Consider the following 17,344-nt stretch of genomic DNA (forward strand, 5'->3'; position numbering starts at 1 on the left):
AAGAAACTTAGACACCATGCATGAAGGATATGCACACATTTGCATACTCCCAAAATAAGGGGGAGGAAGGAGATTGAAACTGCCCAGGACCGTGGCTGGTTTCCCCCAACTGCCCTGGTGTGTGCCCCAGCTTGAGTTGAGTGCCAGCTCTGTCCCCTCTTGCTCCATGGCACAGCTCCACAATAAGGTGAAGGATGCAATGGCTGAGAGTTGTGCACAATTGTGAGGAAAGCAGGTGGCTTGGACTCAGAAAGACATATGAACATGGCAGGGGCAACGATTTCTGGTGCTTGCTTTGGGAGTAGACTGGGACTCAGGTTCCAGGACCACCATAACCCATGTCCAACCCATGCCAATCACCTCTACCAAACCTTCTTATTCCAGCACTGCTCCCCTCTGGGGTGAGGGTGACAGTGCTGGGAGGTGGAGAGAACACATTTAGAGGGAACAGAGTCAGCATGGTCCAAAAGCTCAGGGCTATGCTCCAGCAACATGGAACCCGACCCCTCCACCAATAAAATGGTGTTGGCCACTGAGCAGAAGAGCAACCCCAGGCCAAACATGGCTGTAATTCTAGCCCCTCCATTACCAGCCTCATCTCTCACCAAGGTGATAACTGGCAGCACACATTGGGGGAAGATGTGACCCATGTTGATTTCAGATCCAGCTCTTCCACCAAAGCCACTGTGCACAGACAGACTGCATAGGGATACTCCCACACAAGGACACCACCTCAAGACCAGCATAGGATGTTCACTGCAGCAGCACATATACTAAATCTGGAAAAACAGAGAGAAGATTAGCATGACCACTGCACAAGGATGACATGCAAATTTGTGAAGTATCCATATTTTTGATTGGAAGAATCAATATTGTCAAAATGACTATACTACTCAAATCAACCTACAGATTCAATGCAATCCCTGACAAATTACCAATGGTATTTTTCACAGAATTAGAACAGAAAATTTTATAATTTGTATGGAAACACAAAAGACCTGAAGAGCCAAAGCAATCTTGAGAAAGAAAAATGGAGCTGGAGGAATCAGGCTCCCTGACATCAGACTATACTACAAAGCTAGAGTAATCAAAACAGAATGGTAGTGGCACAAAAACAGAAATGTAGGTCAAAGAACAGGATAGAAAGTCCACAGATAAACCCAAGCCCCTATGGTCACCTAATCTATGACAAAGTAAGCAAGAATATACAATGGACAAAAAGTCTCTTCAATAAGTGGTGTTGGGAAAACTGGACAGCTACATGTAAAAGAATGAAATTAGAACATGCTCTAAAACCATACAAAAAAATAAACTGAAAATGGATTAAAGACCTAAATGTAAGGCCAGATATATAAAACTCTTAGAGTAAAAGGTAGGCAGAACACTCTCTGACATAAATCTTAGCAGGATCTTTTTTTATCCACCTCTTAGGGTAATGAAAATAAAAACAAAAATAAAGAAATGGGACCTAATTAAACTTAAAAGCTTCTGCACAGCAAAGGAAACCATAAAGAAAACAAAAAGGCAATCCACAGAATTGGAAAAAAAAATTGCTAATGAAGTGACCAACAAGGGATTAATCCCTAAAATATACAAACAGCTCATGCAGCTTAATATTAAAAAAACAAAAAAAAAAACAGTCAAAATATGGGCAGAAGATCTAAATAGACATTTCTTCAAAGAAGACCTATAGATGCCAAAAAGGACATGAAAATATGCTCAAAATCACTAATTATTAGAGAAATATAAATCAAAACTACAATGACGTATCACCTCACACCAGTCAGAATGGCCATCATCAAAAAATCTACAAACAATAAATGCTGGAGAGGGTGTGGAGAAAAAGGAACCCTCCTGCACTGTTGGTAGGAATGTAAATTGGTAAAACCATTATGGAGAAGTGTATGGAGGTTCCTTAAAGAAGTAAAGATAGAACTACCATATGATCCTGCAATCCCACTACTGGGAATATACCCAAAGAAAACCATAATTCAAAAAGATACATGCACCCTAATGTTCATTGCAGCACTATTTATAATAGCGAGGACATGGAAGCAACATAAATGTCCATCAACAGAGAAATGGATTAAGAAGATCTGGTACATATATACAATGAAATATTACTCGTCTATATAAAAGAAGGAAATAATATCATTTGCAACAACATGGTTGGACCTAGAGATTGTCATACTGAGTAAAGTAGGTCAGACAGTGAAAAACAAATATCATGATATTGCTTATATGTGGAATATAAAAAAATAGAATAAATTAACTTATTTACAAAACAGAAATAGAATCACAGATGTAGAAAACAACTTATGGTTACCAGGGGAGGAAAAGGGGGGAGGGGTAAATTGGGAGATTAGGATTGACATATGCATAGTATTATATATAAAATAGATAACTAATAATGACCTACTGTATAGCACAGGTAACTCTTCTCAATACTCTGTAATGACCTAGATGGGAAAAGAATTTTAAAAAGAGTGTATATATGTATATGTATAACTGATTCACTTTGCTGTACAGCAGAAAATAATGCAACATTTTGAATCAACTATATTCCAGTAAATTTTTTTTAGGAAAGAGGGAGGGCTTAGGAAACATTAACTAAAAAATGACCAGAACAGGTAACTGTTTCACCTAATTTCATAGAGACAAAGAAGGATAAGCAAAATGAGAACAGAGAGGAATTTATTTCAAACAAAGGAATAAAAAGACACTGAAAAAAAACCAATTAGTAAAAGAGATAAATAATTTTTCAGGTAAAGAGTTGAAAGCATTAATAATAAAATGCTAACTAAACTAGGGAAAAGAATAGATGAACACAGTGATAATTCTAACAAAGAAGTAGAAAATATAATAAAGAATCTTTTGGTTAAACATAAGACATGACACCATAAAATTCCTTGAGTAGAACATAGGCAAAACATTCTCTGACATAAATCATACCAGTGTTTTCTTAGGTCAGTCTCCCAAGGCAATAAAAATAAAAGCAAAAACAAACAAATGGAACCTCATCAAACTCATAAGGGGTTTCACAGTAAAGGAAGCCATAAACAAAATGAAAACAACTATGGACTGGGAGAAAATATTTGCAGACAATGTGAACAACACAGGATAAATTTACAAAATATATAAACAGCTCATACAATTCAATCAAAAATTGGGCAGAAGACCTAAAAAGACATTTCTCCAAAGAAGACATACAGATGACTAATAGGCACATGAAAAGTTGCTCAACATTGCTAATTACTAGAGAAATGCAAATCAAAACTACAATAAGGTACCACCTCACACCAGTTAGAATGGCCATGATCAAAAAGTCTACAATTAATAAATGCTGGAGAGGGTGTGGAGCAATGAGAACCATCCTACACTGCTGGTGGGAATGTAAATTGGTACAGCCACTATGGAGAACAGTATGGATGTTCCTTTAAAAACTAAAAATAGAGCTACCATATGATCCTGCAATCCCACTCTTTGACATATATCTGGAGGAATCTCTTAATTAAAAAAATGCATGCACTCCAATGTTCATAGTAACACTATTTACAATAGCCAAGACATGGAAGCAACCTAAGTGTCCATTGACAAACAAATGGATAAAGAAGATGTGGTGTATATATATATATATTACTCAGCCATAAATAATAAGGAAATAATGCTACTTGCAGCAACATGGATGGACCTAGACCTTATCATACTAAGTGAAGTCAGAAACAGAAAGACAAATATCATATATCACTTGCATGTGGAATCTAAAATGTGATACAAATGAACTTATTTACAAACGAAAAACAGACTCACAGACATAGAAAACAAACTTATGCTTACCAAAGAGTAAAGGAGGAAGGAAGGGATAAATTAGGAGTTTGGGATTAGCAGATACAAAGTACTATATATAAAATAGATAAGCAACAAGGATTTAATGTATAGCACAGGGAACTATATTCAATATCTTGTAATAAACCATGACGCAAAAAAAAAGAACCAGTCAGAAAGGAAGAATACAATAACTGAAATTTTAAAGTACACTAGAAGGAATTAACAGCAGACTAGGTGATACAGAAGAATGCATACGTGATCTGGAAGATAGAATAATGGAAATCACCCAATTAGAACAGCAGAAGAAGAAACAAATTTTTAAAATGTGAGCAGTTTAAGATTCTTCCAGAACATCAAGCATACTAACATTCACATTATAGTGGTCCCAGAGGGAGAAGAGAGAGAGAAAAGGCTTAAAAATATATTGGATGAAATTATAGCTGAAAGCTTCCCAAACCTGAAGAACAGATATCTAGGAACAGGAAGCACAGAGGGTCCCAAACAAGATGAACCCAAACACACCCACACCAAGATACATCATAATTAAAATGGCAAAAGTTAAAGAGAAAATTACAAAGGCAGCAAGAGAAAAACATATAGTCATAAACAAGGGAACCCCCATAAGGCTATCAGCTTATTTTTCTGCAGCAACTTTGCAGGCCAGAAAGGAAGGGCATGGTATATTCAAAGTGCTGAAAGGGAAAAACCTGCAACTGAGGATACTCTACCTAGCAAGATTATCATTTAGAATTGAAGAAGAGATAAGAACTTCTCAGAGAAGCAAAAGCTAAGACTTCATCAATACTAAACCTACCTAATAATAAATGTTAAAGGGTCTTCTCTGAATGGGAAAGAAGAGGCTACAAGAAGTAAATATTTATAGGAAAGGAAACATCCCACTAATAAAGGCAAATATAGAGTAAAGGCTGAGGATTATCCACTTAAATAAGCTAGTATGAAGATCAAAAGGCAAAAAAAAAATCATAAAATCATCTCTAACTACAATAAAAAGTGAAAGGATAAACATGAACATGAAAAATATGGCATTAAAAACACAAAACATGGGGGAGACGGGTACAAAATTTACAACTTTTAGGATGTGTTTGAACTTAAATGAGCACCAGTATAAAACTGTAGATACAGTAATAACTTAGCATATCTACAAGATATTCCACCCAAAAATAGCAGAATACACATTATTTTCAAGTACACATGGAATGTTATCTAGTACAGACCATAGGCTAGGCCAGAAAACAATGGGTCAATAAAAAAACAAAGAGTAAATCAGAAAAAAAACCTTGAGACAGATGAAATAAAAACACAAATTTCCATAATCTATAGGAGAAAAACAAATCTATGGGATGCAGTAAAAGCAGTTCTAAGAGGCAAGTTTAGAGTGATATAGGCCTACCTCAATAAACAAGAAAAATCACAGATAAACAAACTACCTACGATCTAAACAAAGTCGAAGAAGAAACAAAGCCTAAAGTCAGTATACAGAAGGAGAAAATAACGATCAGAATGAAAAAAATAGAGACCAAAAAAAAAAAAAAAAAAAAAACAGAAAGAAAGAAAAGATCAAAAAGCCAAGATCTGGTTTTCTGAAAAGATAATCAAAATTGATAAGCCTTTAGCCAAGCTGATTAATGAAAAAGAAAGAGAAGAAATTACAACTGACATTCTAGAAATAAAAACAATCATAAGAGACTACTACAAAGTTATATACCAACAAGTCGAACAACCTAGAAGAAATGGATAAATTCCTAGAAACATACAATCTTCCAAGACTAAATCAAGAAGAAATAGATAATCTAAACCAACTGATAGTAGCATTGAAATTGAATCAGTAAAAACAAACAAAATATCTCCTAGCAAACAAAACCCAGAACTGGTTGTCTTCACAGGGTAAATCTACAAACATTTAAAACAGAGTTAATAACTATCCTTCTCAAGATATTATAGAAGAGCCAATATTCCCAATCTAATTCTATGTGGCCACCCATAACCTGATACTAAAATCTAAGACACTACAAAACAAAAAGAAACTTATAGGCTAATATCTCTGATGAATATAGATGCAAAAATCCTCAACAATATAACAGCAAACTGAATTCAACAGTACATACAAATGTCATACACCATGATCAACTGGGATCTATTCCAGAGAAATGCTAATCAAATCCACAGTGAGATATCACCTCACATTTGTCAGAATGGCTATTGTCAAAAAGACAACAAATAATCAATGGTGGTGATGATGTGGAGGGAAGGGAACCCTTGTCCACTATTGGTGGGAATGAAAAATGGTATAGCCATTATGGAAAACAGTTGGAGCTTCCTCAAAAAATTAAAAATAGAACTACCATGTGATCCAGCAATTCCACTCCTTAGTATGCATCTGAGTAAAATGAAAACACTAATTTGAAAAGATATGTATATCCCAATGTTTACAGCAGCATTATTTACAATGGCTAAGAGAGGGAAACAACCTAAAATGTCCATCAACAGATGTATGGATAAAGAAGCTATGATACACACACACACACACACACACACACACACACACACACACACACATACACACAGGAATATTACTCAGCCATAAAAAAGAATGAATTTTTGCCATTTGCAACAAAATGAATGGACCTGGATGGTATTATGCTTAATGAAGTCAGATAAAGACAAATAATGTATGTCTTCACTTATATGTGAAATCTGAAGAATTAAGACAAATAAATAAGTATTACAAAACAGAAATACACTCACAGATACAGTAGACAAACTTGTGGTCATCAGTGAGGTGGTAGAGGTAGAGACAAGATAGGGGAAGAGGATTAAAAGGTACAAACAACTAGGTATAAAATAAATAAGATAGAAGGATGCAATGTATAGCACACAGGTAATATAGCCAATATTTTATAACAAATTTAAATGGAGCATAATCTATAAAAATATCAAACCACTATGTTGTACACCTGGAACTAATATAATATTGAAAATCAACTATACATCAATATAGAATAAAGAATTTCTTTGGCAAGTCAATATATTAAGTTAATAATTCTTTTATGCTTATACTTTATTACAGTTATTAATGCAGCAAACTATTAAAACATGTCACAATCTGGATGAATCTCAAATTCATTTTGCCAAGTGAAAGAAATCTGACTCAAAGGGCTATATACTATTTGATTCCACATATACAGTATTCTTTAAAAGGCAACAATGTGGGAAAGAAGAATAGAACAGTGACAAGGAGTTGGGGATTAGAGGGAAAGGTGTGACAAAGGGATAGTATGAGGGAATTTCTGGGGAGTGATGGAACTGTTTTTTTTTTGTGTGTGTGGAGGTGATTACACAACTATGCATTTATTGGTATACATAAAACTGTACACCAAAATATGTGGAATCTGCTGTATATAAGGTTTAAAATAAATATTTAAAAGTGAAAAAATCTAACATTTCATTGTTAGTGTATAGGAATGCAAGAGATTTCTGAGTACTAATTTTGTGTTCTGCAAATTTACCAAATTCATTGATGAGCTCTAGTAGTTTCCTGGTAGCATCTTTAGGATTTTCTATATATAGTAACATGTCACCTGCAAACAGTGACAGTTTTAATTCTTCTTTTCCAATTTGGATTCCTTTTATTACTTTTTCTACTCTGGCATAGCTAAGACTTCCAAAACTGTTTGAATAAAAGTGGTGGCAGTGGACATCCTTGTCTTGCTCCTGATCTTAGAGGGAATGCATTCAGCATTTCACCATTGAGAATGATGTTAGTTATGGATTTGTCATGTATGTCCTTTATTATGTTGAGGTAAGTTCCCTCTATGCCCACTTTCTGGAGAGTTTTTTTTTTTTAATCACAAATGGGTGGTGAATTTTATCCAAAGCTTTTTCTGCATCTATTGAGATGATCATGTGGTTTTTATTCTTCAGCTTTTTACTGTGCTGTATCACACTGATTGATTTGCATATATTGAAGAATCCTTGCATCCCTGGGATAAATCCCACTTGATCATGGTGTATGATGCTTTCAATGTGTTGTTGGATTGAGTTAGCTAGTATTTTGTTGAGCCCATTTACCATTGCATCAAAAAGAATAAAATACCTAGGAATAAACCTACCTAAGGAGAATAAATAGCTGTAGTCTGAAAACTATAAGATGCTGATGAAAGAAATCAAAGATGACAGAAACAGATGGAAAGACATACCATGTTCTTGGATTGGAAGAATCGATATTGTCAAAATGACTATACTATCCAAGGTAATCTACAGATTCAATGCAATCCCTATCAAATTACCAATGCCATTTTTCATAGAACTAGAACAAAAAAATTTAAGTTTATATGGAAACACAAAAGACCCTTAATAGTCAAAGCAATCTTGAGACAGAAAAACGGAGTTGGAGGAATCAGGCTCCCTGACTTCAGACTAAATTATGAAGCTACAGTAATTAAAACATGGTACTAGCACAAGGACAGAAATACAGATCAATGGAACAGGATATAACGCCCAGAAATAAACCCACACACCTATGGTCAATTAATCTAAGACAAAGGAGGCAAGAATATACAATGGAGAAAAGACAGTCTCTTCAATAAGCAGTGCTGGGAAAACTGGACAGCTACATATAAAAGAATGAAATTAGAACATTTCCCAACACCATACACAAAACAAACTTAAAATAGATCAAAGACCTAAATGTAAGACAGGGCACTATAGAACTCTTAGAGGAAAACATGGGCAGAACACCCTTTGACATAAGTTGTAGCAAAATCTTCTCATAGAGTCATGAAAATAAAAACAAAAATAAACAAATCAGACCTAATTCATCTTAAAAGTTTCTGTACAGCAAAGGAAACCATAAACAAAATGAAAAGATGACCCACAGAATGGGAGAAAATACTTGCAAATGAAGTGACTGACAAGGGATTAATCTCCAAAATATACAAACAGCTCATGCAGCTCTATATTAAAAAACCAAACAACCCAATCAAAAAATGGGCAGAAAATCTAAATAGACATTTCTCCAAAGAAGACATACAGGTGACAAAAAACACATGAAGAGATACTCAACGTCACTAATTATTAGAGAAATGCAAATCAAAACTACAATGAAGTATCACTTCACACCAGTCAGAATGGCCATCATCAAAATATCTACAAACAATAAATGCTGGAGAGGGTATCGAGAAAAGGGAACCCTCCTGAACTGTTGGTGGGAATGTAAATTGGTAGAGCCACTGTGGAGAACAATATAGAAGTTCCCCAAAAAAGTAAAAATAGAACTACCATATGATCCAGCAATCCCACTCTTGGGCATATATCTGGAGGAAACCACAATCTGAAAGGATACATGCACCTCAATGTTCATGGCAGCACTATTTACAATAGCCAGGACATGGAAGCAGCCTAAATGTCCATCAACAGAAAATGCATAAAGAAGATGTGGTAATATATACAATGAGATATTAGCCATGAATAAGAATGAAATAATGGCATTTGCAGCAACATGGATGTACCTAGAGAGTATCACACAAAGTGACGTAAGTCAGACAGAGAAAGACAAATATCATATATCACTCATATCTGGAATCTAATTTTTTTTTTTAATGATACAAGTGAACTTTTCTACAAAACAGAAACAGACTTACCAATATCAAGACCAAACTTATGGTTACCAAAGTGGAAATGTGTGTGGGGGGTAAATCAGGAGCTTGGGATTAACATACACACTACTATGGATAATATATATATATTACATATATATAAGATAGATAAGCAACAACGACCTACTGTATAACACAGGGAACTCTACTCAGTGTTCTCTGATAACCTATATGAGAAAAGAATCTGAAAAAGAATGAATATATGTATATGTATAACTGAATCCTTTCGTTGTACACCTAAACTAACACATTGTAAATCAACTATACTCCAATAAATATTTTTAATTCAAAAAAATTAATTCAATCTCAAAAAAGGGAAAAATTATTAGTGCTATTCAATATCATCAAAATGAAAAAAATTACAATGACACCTTTATCCCAGTGTTAGCATATCTGAAATATAACTAGTCAAATTTAATTGAATCTAAGTCATTTTTTCTTCTAGTACTATTTTTCTCTGAGAAAGTTATACAATTTATAATATACAGAACTAAACACAAATGGTGCATAAAAGGTCTTGACATCAATCCCCAATTCATTCTGCTTAGAGAACAGATAATAACTCTTAACCATTGGGCTTAAGGGAATAGTTCTAAATATTCTAAATCCTCCTCTGTGTGTCTTACACTATATTCGTTCCATATAGTTGATGGCTTGTGTCCTTATCCTTTTTCTGTTGAGTACTGCACTTTATACTTATCCATGTACTCAAAGTTCCACCTGTAACTATTGCTCTTATTTTTTCCTTTCTCTTCCTCCTTCTCCCCTAACTTTCCTCCAACTCACTTTATCACTCCACCCCAACCCTAGATAATCAATTTTTATAGCCTGATATACACTCTTCAATACTTTCCTCCATCTTCATAAAATTATACATAAACCTATAATATATATTTGCATATATGGGATTTGTCTTCATTTTATGTAAATAAATCATTTAAACTTCACTAGATCTCATTTTTCTCGCCTAAAATTACATTGTGGAAGGTCTTATAAGTTGGTTGGTATAAATATAACTTGGTATCTTAACATCTGCATGATATTCCATTATATGAATGAACCACATTTTCTTCAACCATTCCCCTTTCTTTCTAGTTGTTGATGTTGGTCTTGGTTGTTTGTTTTAATATTACAGTGTTACATATATCCTTACATAGTGGTGCTTTTATATCTATTGTAGGTTTCCACAAGGACAAAATTACTTTCCCTAAAGGCCTGAACAATTCATATTACACCAGCAAAACTGGAAGTTACATTTCACCCACATTTCCATTAGCACACCTTTTCTTATTTTTGTCACTATTTTGGGTGAAAAATGCTATATCAGTTTTAATTAGCATTTCCCTGGTGGCATTCATAGGCATTTTCCCATAGGCGTATTATCACATTTTAGCCAGTTTCAATTTGTACTTAAATGAATCATCCATTTGTATGGTTTGCCATTTTTCTATCTAGCTATTTGTCTTCTTATGTATGACTGATATCTTTTTCTATAATATGCATTGTAAGTACAAACAGGCCTGATACACAAAGAAATTTGAGAAAGCGGATAAATATTATGTACTCTTTGATTTTGTTTATGTATACTTTGCCATAAAAGCTTTTTGTTTTATATTGTCAAATATGTCCATCTTTTCTTTCAAAGCTCTGGATTCACTTTTTTTTTTAAATTATACTTCTGGATTTTATTCCCTGCTTTTAAAAAATACATGAATGAGTATTTCAAGCACATAAATATTATTTTAGGCAAACTAGGGAAGAATTTACTTTGTCTTTAATATTTACCACAACCATCAAGACTATTATATTAGTTATTTTTCACTAAAAAACTGCCACAAAACTTACTGGCTTTAAAAAAATTATATTTTATTTGTTCCCCATTCTATTGGTTAGCATGTTGAGCTAGGATCAGCTGGTCAGTTCTTCTACTGGTTTTGCCCATATCATCTGGCATTCAGTTGGGCCTGGAAGATTCAAGATGGCCTCAATCACACATCAGGAGGTTGAAGCTGGTCTCAGTTTGTCCTCATTTTTCATGTGGTCTTTAACCATTAAGGATCTTCACATGGCAGCATTGCCGTCCAAGACAACTAGTATGGAAGCTGGATTCACTTTCTTCATTAGAAATATTTGCCCAACCCATACTTTACACTACAATTTCCTAAATTTTCTGCATAATTTCTTGTGTATTTTTTTAAACTTAAGTACTTATGCATCAGTGTTAATTATTGCATATCTTATAAGGTAGGAGTACAAATTTATTTACTTCCAGATGCACCAAGGCAATTTATTTAAACAAATCATTCTTTTCTACTGAAATGAAACCATTTCTTTTCATAGATTAAATTTCTATGTATTTACGGATTTATTTGTGGGCTCCTTATTTTGTTCCACTAACTTGCCTATCCTCAATCCTAAAGCTAAACCACACTATTATTCTTCTTTCATGATTTCTTCCTTGTACTCAAGCATTTATAAGTCCACATAGAATTTGTTATTATTTTATAGTTTTTATTTTTAATTTGGAATTTCTTTGATTTCCATATGTAGCTTTGGTTATTGCTAGTAAAGAGAAACAACACTGAACTCTGGGTATTTATCTAATACCCAGCTAATTTACAAAATTCCCTTATAAGCACTAGGAGTTTATTTACTATAATACATGATGAAGGAAAATAATATTTTCTTTTCCATTACTTGTATCAAGTATTTAATTTTCCTCTTTTTTTCTGTTGCATTATAATTTATTTTCAAATAATAATGATAACAGTATTCTACTATTTTAATATAAATGGCTTCAGCATTTTACCACATAAAATTATTTCTGCTGTTGGTATTTGATGAATACTTTTTCTCAGATTTAATTATTTCCTTTCTTTTTCTATTATATGTCAATTTTTATAAGGAATAGGGATGCTGAATTTTATCAAATATATCTATTGACATGATCACATTTTCCCTTAAACTTGTTAAAATAATTAAATATGCTATTAGGTATCTTGATGTTGAGATTCTTATATTTCTAGAATAAATTTTCTTTGGACAGATTTTACTTTTCCTATACTGAAATGTCAAATATTCTAATATTTAATTTAGAACTTTGGCATCTATATTATTAAATAAGGTTAGTGCATAGTTTCCTTTTGGCACTATCTTTATCAGGCTAGAACACTAGGGTCTACTTGCTTCATGAATTGAGGTTCTTTCCATTCATAGCCTTGAATGGCTTAGATAACATTGTATTACCTGTCTTTTATAGGTTACATGAAACTCAACTATGAAATGGTCTGGTGTTCACATCTTTTTTTTTTTTTTTTTTAAACATCTTTATTGGGGTATAATTGCTCCACAATGGTGCGTTAGTTTCTGCTTTATAACAAAGTGAATCAGCCACACATATACATATGTTCCCATATGTCTTCCCCCTTGCGTCTCCCTCCCTCCCACTCTCCCCATCCCACCCCTCCAGGCTGTCACAAAGCCCCGAGCTAATTTCCCTGTGCCTTGTGGCTGGTTCCCCCTAGCTATCTACCTTACTACGTTTGTTAGTGTGTATATGTCCATGACTCTCTCTCGCCCTGTCAAAACTCACCCTTCCCCCTCCCCATATCCCCAAGTCCCTTCTCCAATAGGTCTGCGTCTTTATTCCTGTCTTACCCCTAGGTTCTTCATGACATTTTTTTCCCTTAAATTCCATATATATGTGTTAGCATATGGTATTTGTCTTTTTCTTTCTGACTTACTTCACTCTGTATGACAGGCTCTAGGTCTATCCATCTCATTACAAATAGCTCAACTTCATTTCTTTTTAAGGCTGAGTAATATTCCATTGTATATATGTGCCATATCTTCTTTATCCATTCATCCGATGATGGGCGCTTAGGTTGTTTCCATCTCCGGGCTATTGTAAATAGAGCTGCAATGAACATTTTGGTACATGACTCTTTTTGAATTTTGGTTTTCTCAGGGTATATGCCCAGTAGTGGGATTGCTGGGTCATATGGTAATTCTATTTGTAATTTTTTAAGGAACCTCCATACTGTTCTCCATAGTGGCTGAACCAATTCACATTCCCACCAGCAGTGCAAGAGTGTCCCCTTTTCTCCACACCCTCTCCAGCATTTATTGTTTCTAGATTTGTTGATGATGGCAATTCTGACCAGTATGAGATGATACCTCATTGTGGTTTTCATTTGCATTTCTCTAATTATTAGTGATGTTGAGCATCTTTTCATGTGTTTGTTGGCAATCTATATGTCTTCTTTGAAAAAATGTCTATTTAGGCCTTCTGTCCATTTTTGGATTGGGTTATTTGTTTTTTTTGATATTGAGCTGCATGAGCTGTCAAGCATGAAATCTTAACAGGACAGAAGCTAGCCCGCCGTGCGTTCTGCCGGGGAAGTTGTCCCTGGATCCCGGGAACCTGTCAGTGGCGGCCTGCACAGGCTCCGTGGAAGAGGGGCGCGGAGAGTGACCTGTGCTCGCACACAGCCCCCCTGGTGGCGGCAGCAGCAGCCCTAGCGTCTCCCGCCCGTCTCTGGGGTTCGCGCTTTTAGCCGCGGCTCGTGCCCGTTTCTGGGGTTCTTTTAAGCAGCACTCTTAAACCCCTCTCCTCGCGCACCAGGAAACAAAGAGGGAAGAAAAAGTCTCTTGCCTCTTCGGCAGGTGCAGGCTTTTCCCCGAACTCCCTAGTCGTGGTGCACTAACCCCTTCAGGCTATGTTCAAGCCGCCAACCCCAGTCTTCTCCCTGCGCTCCGTCCTCTTCTCCCTGCGCTCCATCCCCACATCTTTTAAAGTGGTATATTTTTATTCCTCTTCCAATCAACTTATGGATATATAATAAACATGGATATATAAGAATCATTCAAATTTTACAAAATTTTATAGATATGGATTAGATTGACTTTATTAATTACATCATTCAGTTCCTTATTTTTTTTTCTTTTTTCCTAATGGACATGTCTTATTTTGAGTGTCTTAAAAGTCTTCCACTACGATAGTACTTTTATTGTTTTCCAATCATTTAAAATATTTCCATTTCACGTATGCTATGTTGATGTTGCATACATGTTTATGACTGTTATGTCTCCTTTCTAAGTCATTCATTTTATAATGTCAGCACTTTTAATCCCAAATTTTAATTTGAGAAGACAGCAGAGTAGAAAGAACCTGACCTCACCTCCTCTCACAAACACATAAAAAATCACAACTATTTGCAGAACAATCATTGATAAAAAAGATCTTTTCTACCAGAACAGATCTTCTTTTCCAGAACCTACCAGAAAAGATCTACAACTAAAGACGTAAAGAAGACAAGTAGAAGGGGCAGAGTTGTGATATAGTCAAGTCTCATACCCCTGGGTGGGCAACCCACAAAGTTAGCAGGAGTTCAGCAACTATCTTTCCTGCCTCCTACTAACAAAGTATTACCTTCCTCCTAGTAACAAATGTCGGCATGTTGCTGACATCACTCCCAAGAGGATATCTGTTAAGTCACGAATGTCCATTGAATATTAGCACGTGATTTGCAGGATCTATTACAATGAACAGTTGAATTGGTCCTCTATAACCTGTTATTATTTATTATTTTAGTGATAGTATTAACTCACCTTACATTAATAAGTTAAATTTCACTTGGTAGCAATGGATTGTTTTTATATTTACTTCTGGATTCAATTTGCTAATATTTTATTCTGGAATTTCACATCCCTATTCATACATGAGCTTAATCTCTGTGTTTTTCTTTCTTTCTTTCTTTTTTAATTCTCTCTTATTTTATCCTTGACTGTTTTTTTTTTTCCTTTTTTAACATCTTTAATGGAGTATAATGGCTTTACGATGGTGTGTTAATTTCTGATTTATAACAAAGTGAATCAGCTATACATATACGTATATCTCCATATCTCCTCCCACTTGCATACCCCTCCCACCCTCCCTATCTCACCCCTCTACAGGGCCACAAAGCACAGAGCTAATCTCTCTGTGCTATGTGGATGCTTCCCCCTAGCTATCTATTTTACATTTGGAAGCATACATATGTACATACCACTCTCACTTCATCCCAGCTTACCATTCCCCCTCCCTGAGTCCTCACGTCCATTCTCTATATCTGCATCTTTATTCCTGTCCTGCCTCTAGATTCTTCAGAACCATTTATATTTATTTTTAGACTCCATATATATGTGTTACCATATAGTATTTGTTTTTCTCTTTCTAAATTACTTCACTCTGAATGACAGAGTCTACGTCCATCCACCTCACTACAAATAACTCGATTTTGTTTCTTTATATGGCTGAGTAATATTCCATTTTATATATGTGCCAAATCTTCTTTATCTATTCATCTGTCAGTGGACACTTAGGTTGCTTCCATGTTCTGGCTATTGTAAATAGAGCTGCAATGAACATTGTGGTACATGACTCTTATTGAATTATGGTTTTTTTAGGTTATACACCCAGTAGTGGGATTGCTGGGTCACATGGTAGTTCTATTTTTAGGTTTTTAAGGAACCTCCATACTATTCTCCATAGTGGCTGTATCAATTTACATTCCCACTAACAGTGCATGAGGGTTCCCTTTGCTCCACACCCTCTCCAGCATTTATTGTTTGTATATTTTTTGATGATGGCCATTCCGACTGATGTGAGGTGATACCTCATTGTAGTTTTGATTTGCATTTCTCTAATGATAAATGTTGTTGAGCATCCTTTCATGTGTTTGTTGGCAATCTGTATATCTTCTTTGGAGAAATGTCTAGGTCTTCTGCCCATTTTGGATTGGGTTGTTTGTTTTTGGGATATTGAGCTGCATGTGCTGCTTGTATATTTTGCAGATTAGTCCTTTGTCCATTGCTTCATTTGCAAATATTTTCTCCCATTCTGAGGGTTGTCCTTTTGTCTTGTTTATGTTTTCCTTTGCTGTACAAAAGCTTTTAAGTTTCATTAGGTCCCATTTGTTTATTTTTGCTTTTATTTCCTTTTCTCTAAGAGGTGGGTCATAAAGCATCTTGCTGTGATTCATGTCATGGGGTGTTCTGCCTATGTTTTCCTCTAAGAGTTTTATAGTGTCTGGCCTTATATTAAATCTTTAATCCATTTTCAGTTTACTTTTGTGTATCATGTTAGGAAGTGTTCTAATTTCATTCTTTTATATGTAGCTGTCCAATTTTCCCCACACCATTTATTGAAAAGGCTGTGTTTTCTCCATTGTATATTTTTGCCTCCTTTATCAAAAATAAGGTGAACATAGGTGCGTGGGTATACCTCTGGGTTTTCTATCCTGTTCCATTGATCTATATTCCTCTTTTTGTGCCAGTATCATACTGCCTTGATTACTGGAGCTTTGTAGTATAGTCTGAAACCCAGGACACTGATTCCTCCAGCTCCATTTTTCTTTCTCAATATTGCTTTGGCTATTTGGGTCTTTTGTGATTACATACAAATTGTGAAACTTTTTGTTCTAGTTCTGTGAAAAATGCCAGTGGTAGTTTTATAGGGATTGTATTGAATCTCTAGATTGCTTTGGGTAATAGAGTCATTTTCACAATGTTGATTCTTCCAATCCAAGAACATGGTATATCTCTCCATCTGTTTGTATCGTATTTAATTTCATAAGTGTCTTATATTTTCTGCATACAGGTCTTTTGTCTCCTTCAGTAGGTTTATTCCTAGGTATTTTGTTCCTTTTGTTACAGTGGTAAATGGGAGTGTTTCCTTAATTTCTCTTTCAGATTTTTCATCATTAGTGTAAAGGAATGCAAGAGATTTCTGTGCATTCATTCTGTGTCCTGCTACTTTACCAAATTCATTGATTAGATCTAGTAGTTTTCTGGTAGCCTCT

The 17,344-nt window shown here is 34.9% G+C and overlaps 1 non-coding gene across 1 annotated transcript; it reads left to right on the forward strand.

Moving 5' to 3' along the window:
- The first annotated feature begins 751 nt into the window (after positions 1-751).
- LOC116748153 lies at positions 752-855 on the forward strand. The gene has a single exon (XR_004348174.1). It is a non-coding gene; the product is annotated as a U6 spliceosomal RNA (small nuclear RNA).
- Positions 856-17,344: the final 16,489 nt, after the last annotated feature.

This window comes from Phocoena sinus, chromosome X (assembly GCF_008692025.1).
Source record: "Phocoena sinus isolate mPhoSin1 chromosome X, mPhoSin1.pri, whole genome shotgun sequence".
NCBI lineage: Eukaryota > Metazoa > Chordata > Mammalia > Artiodactyla > Phocoenidae > Phocoena > Phocoena sinus.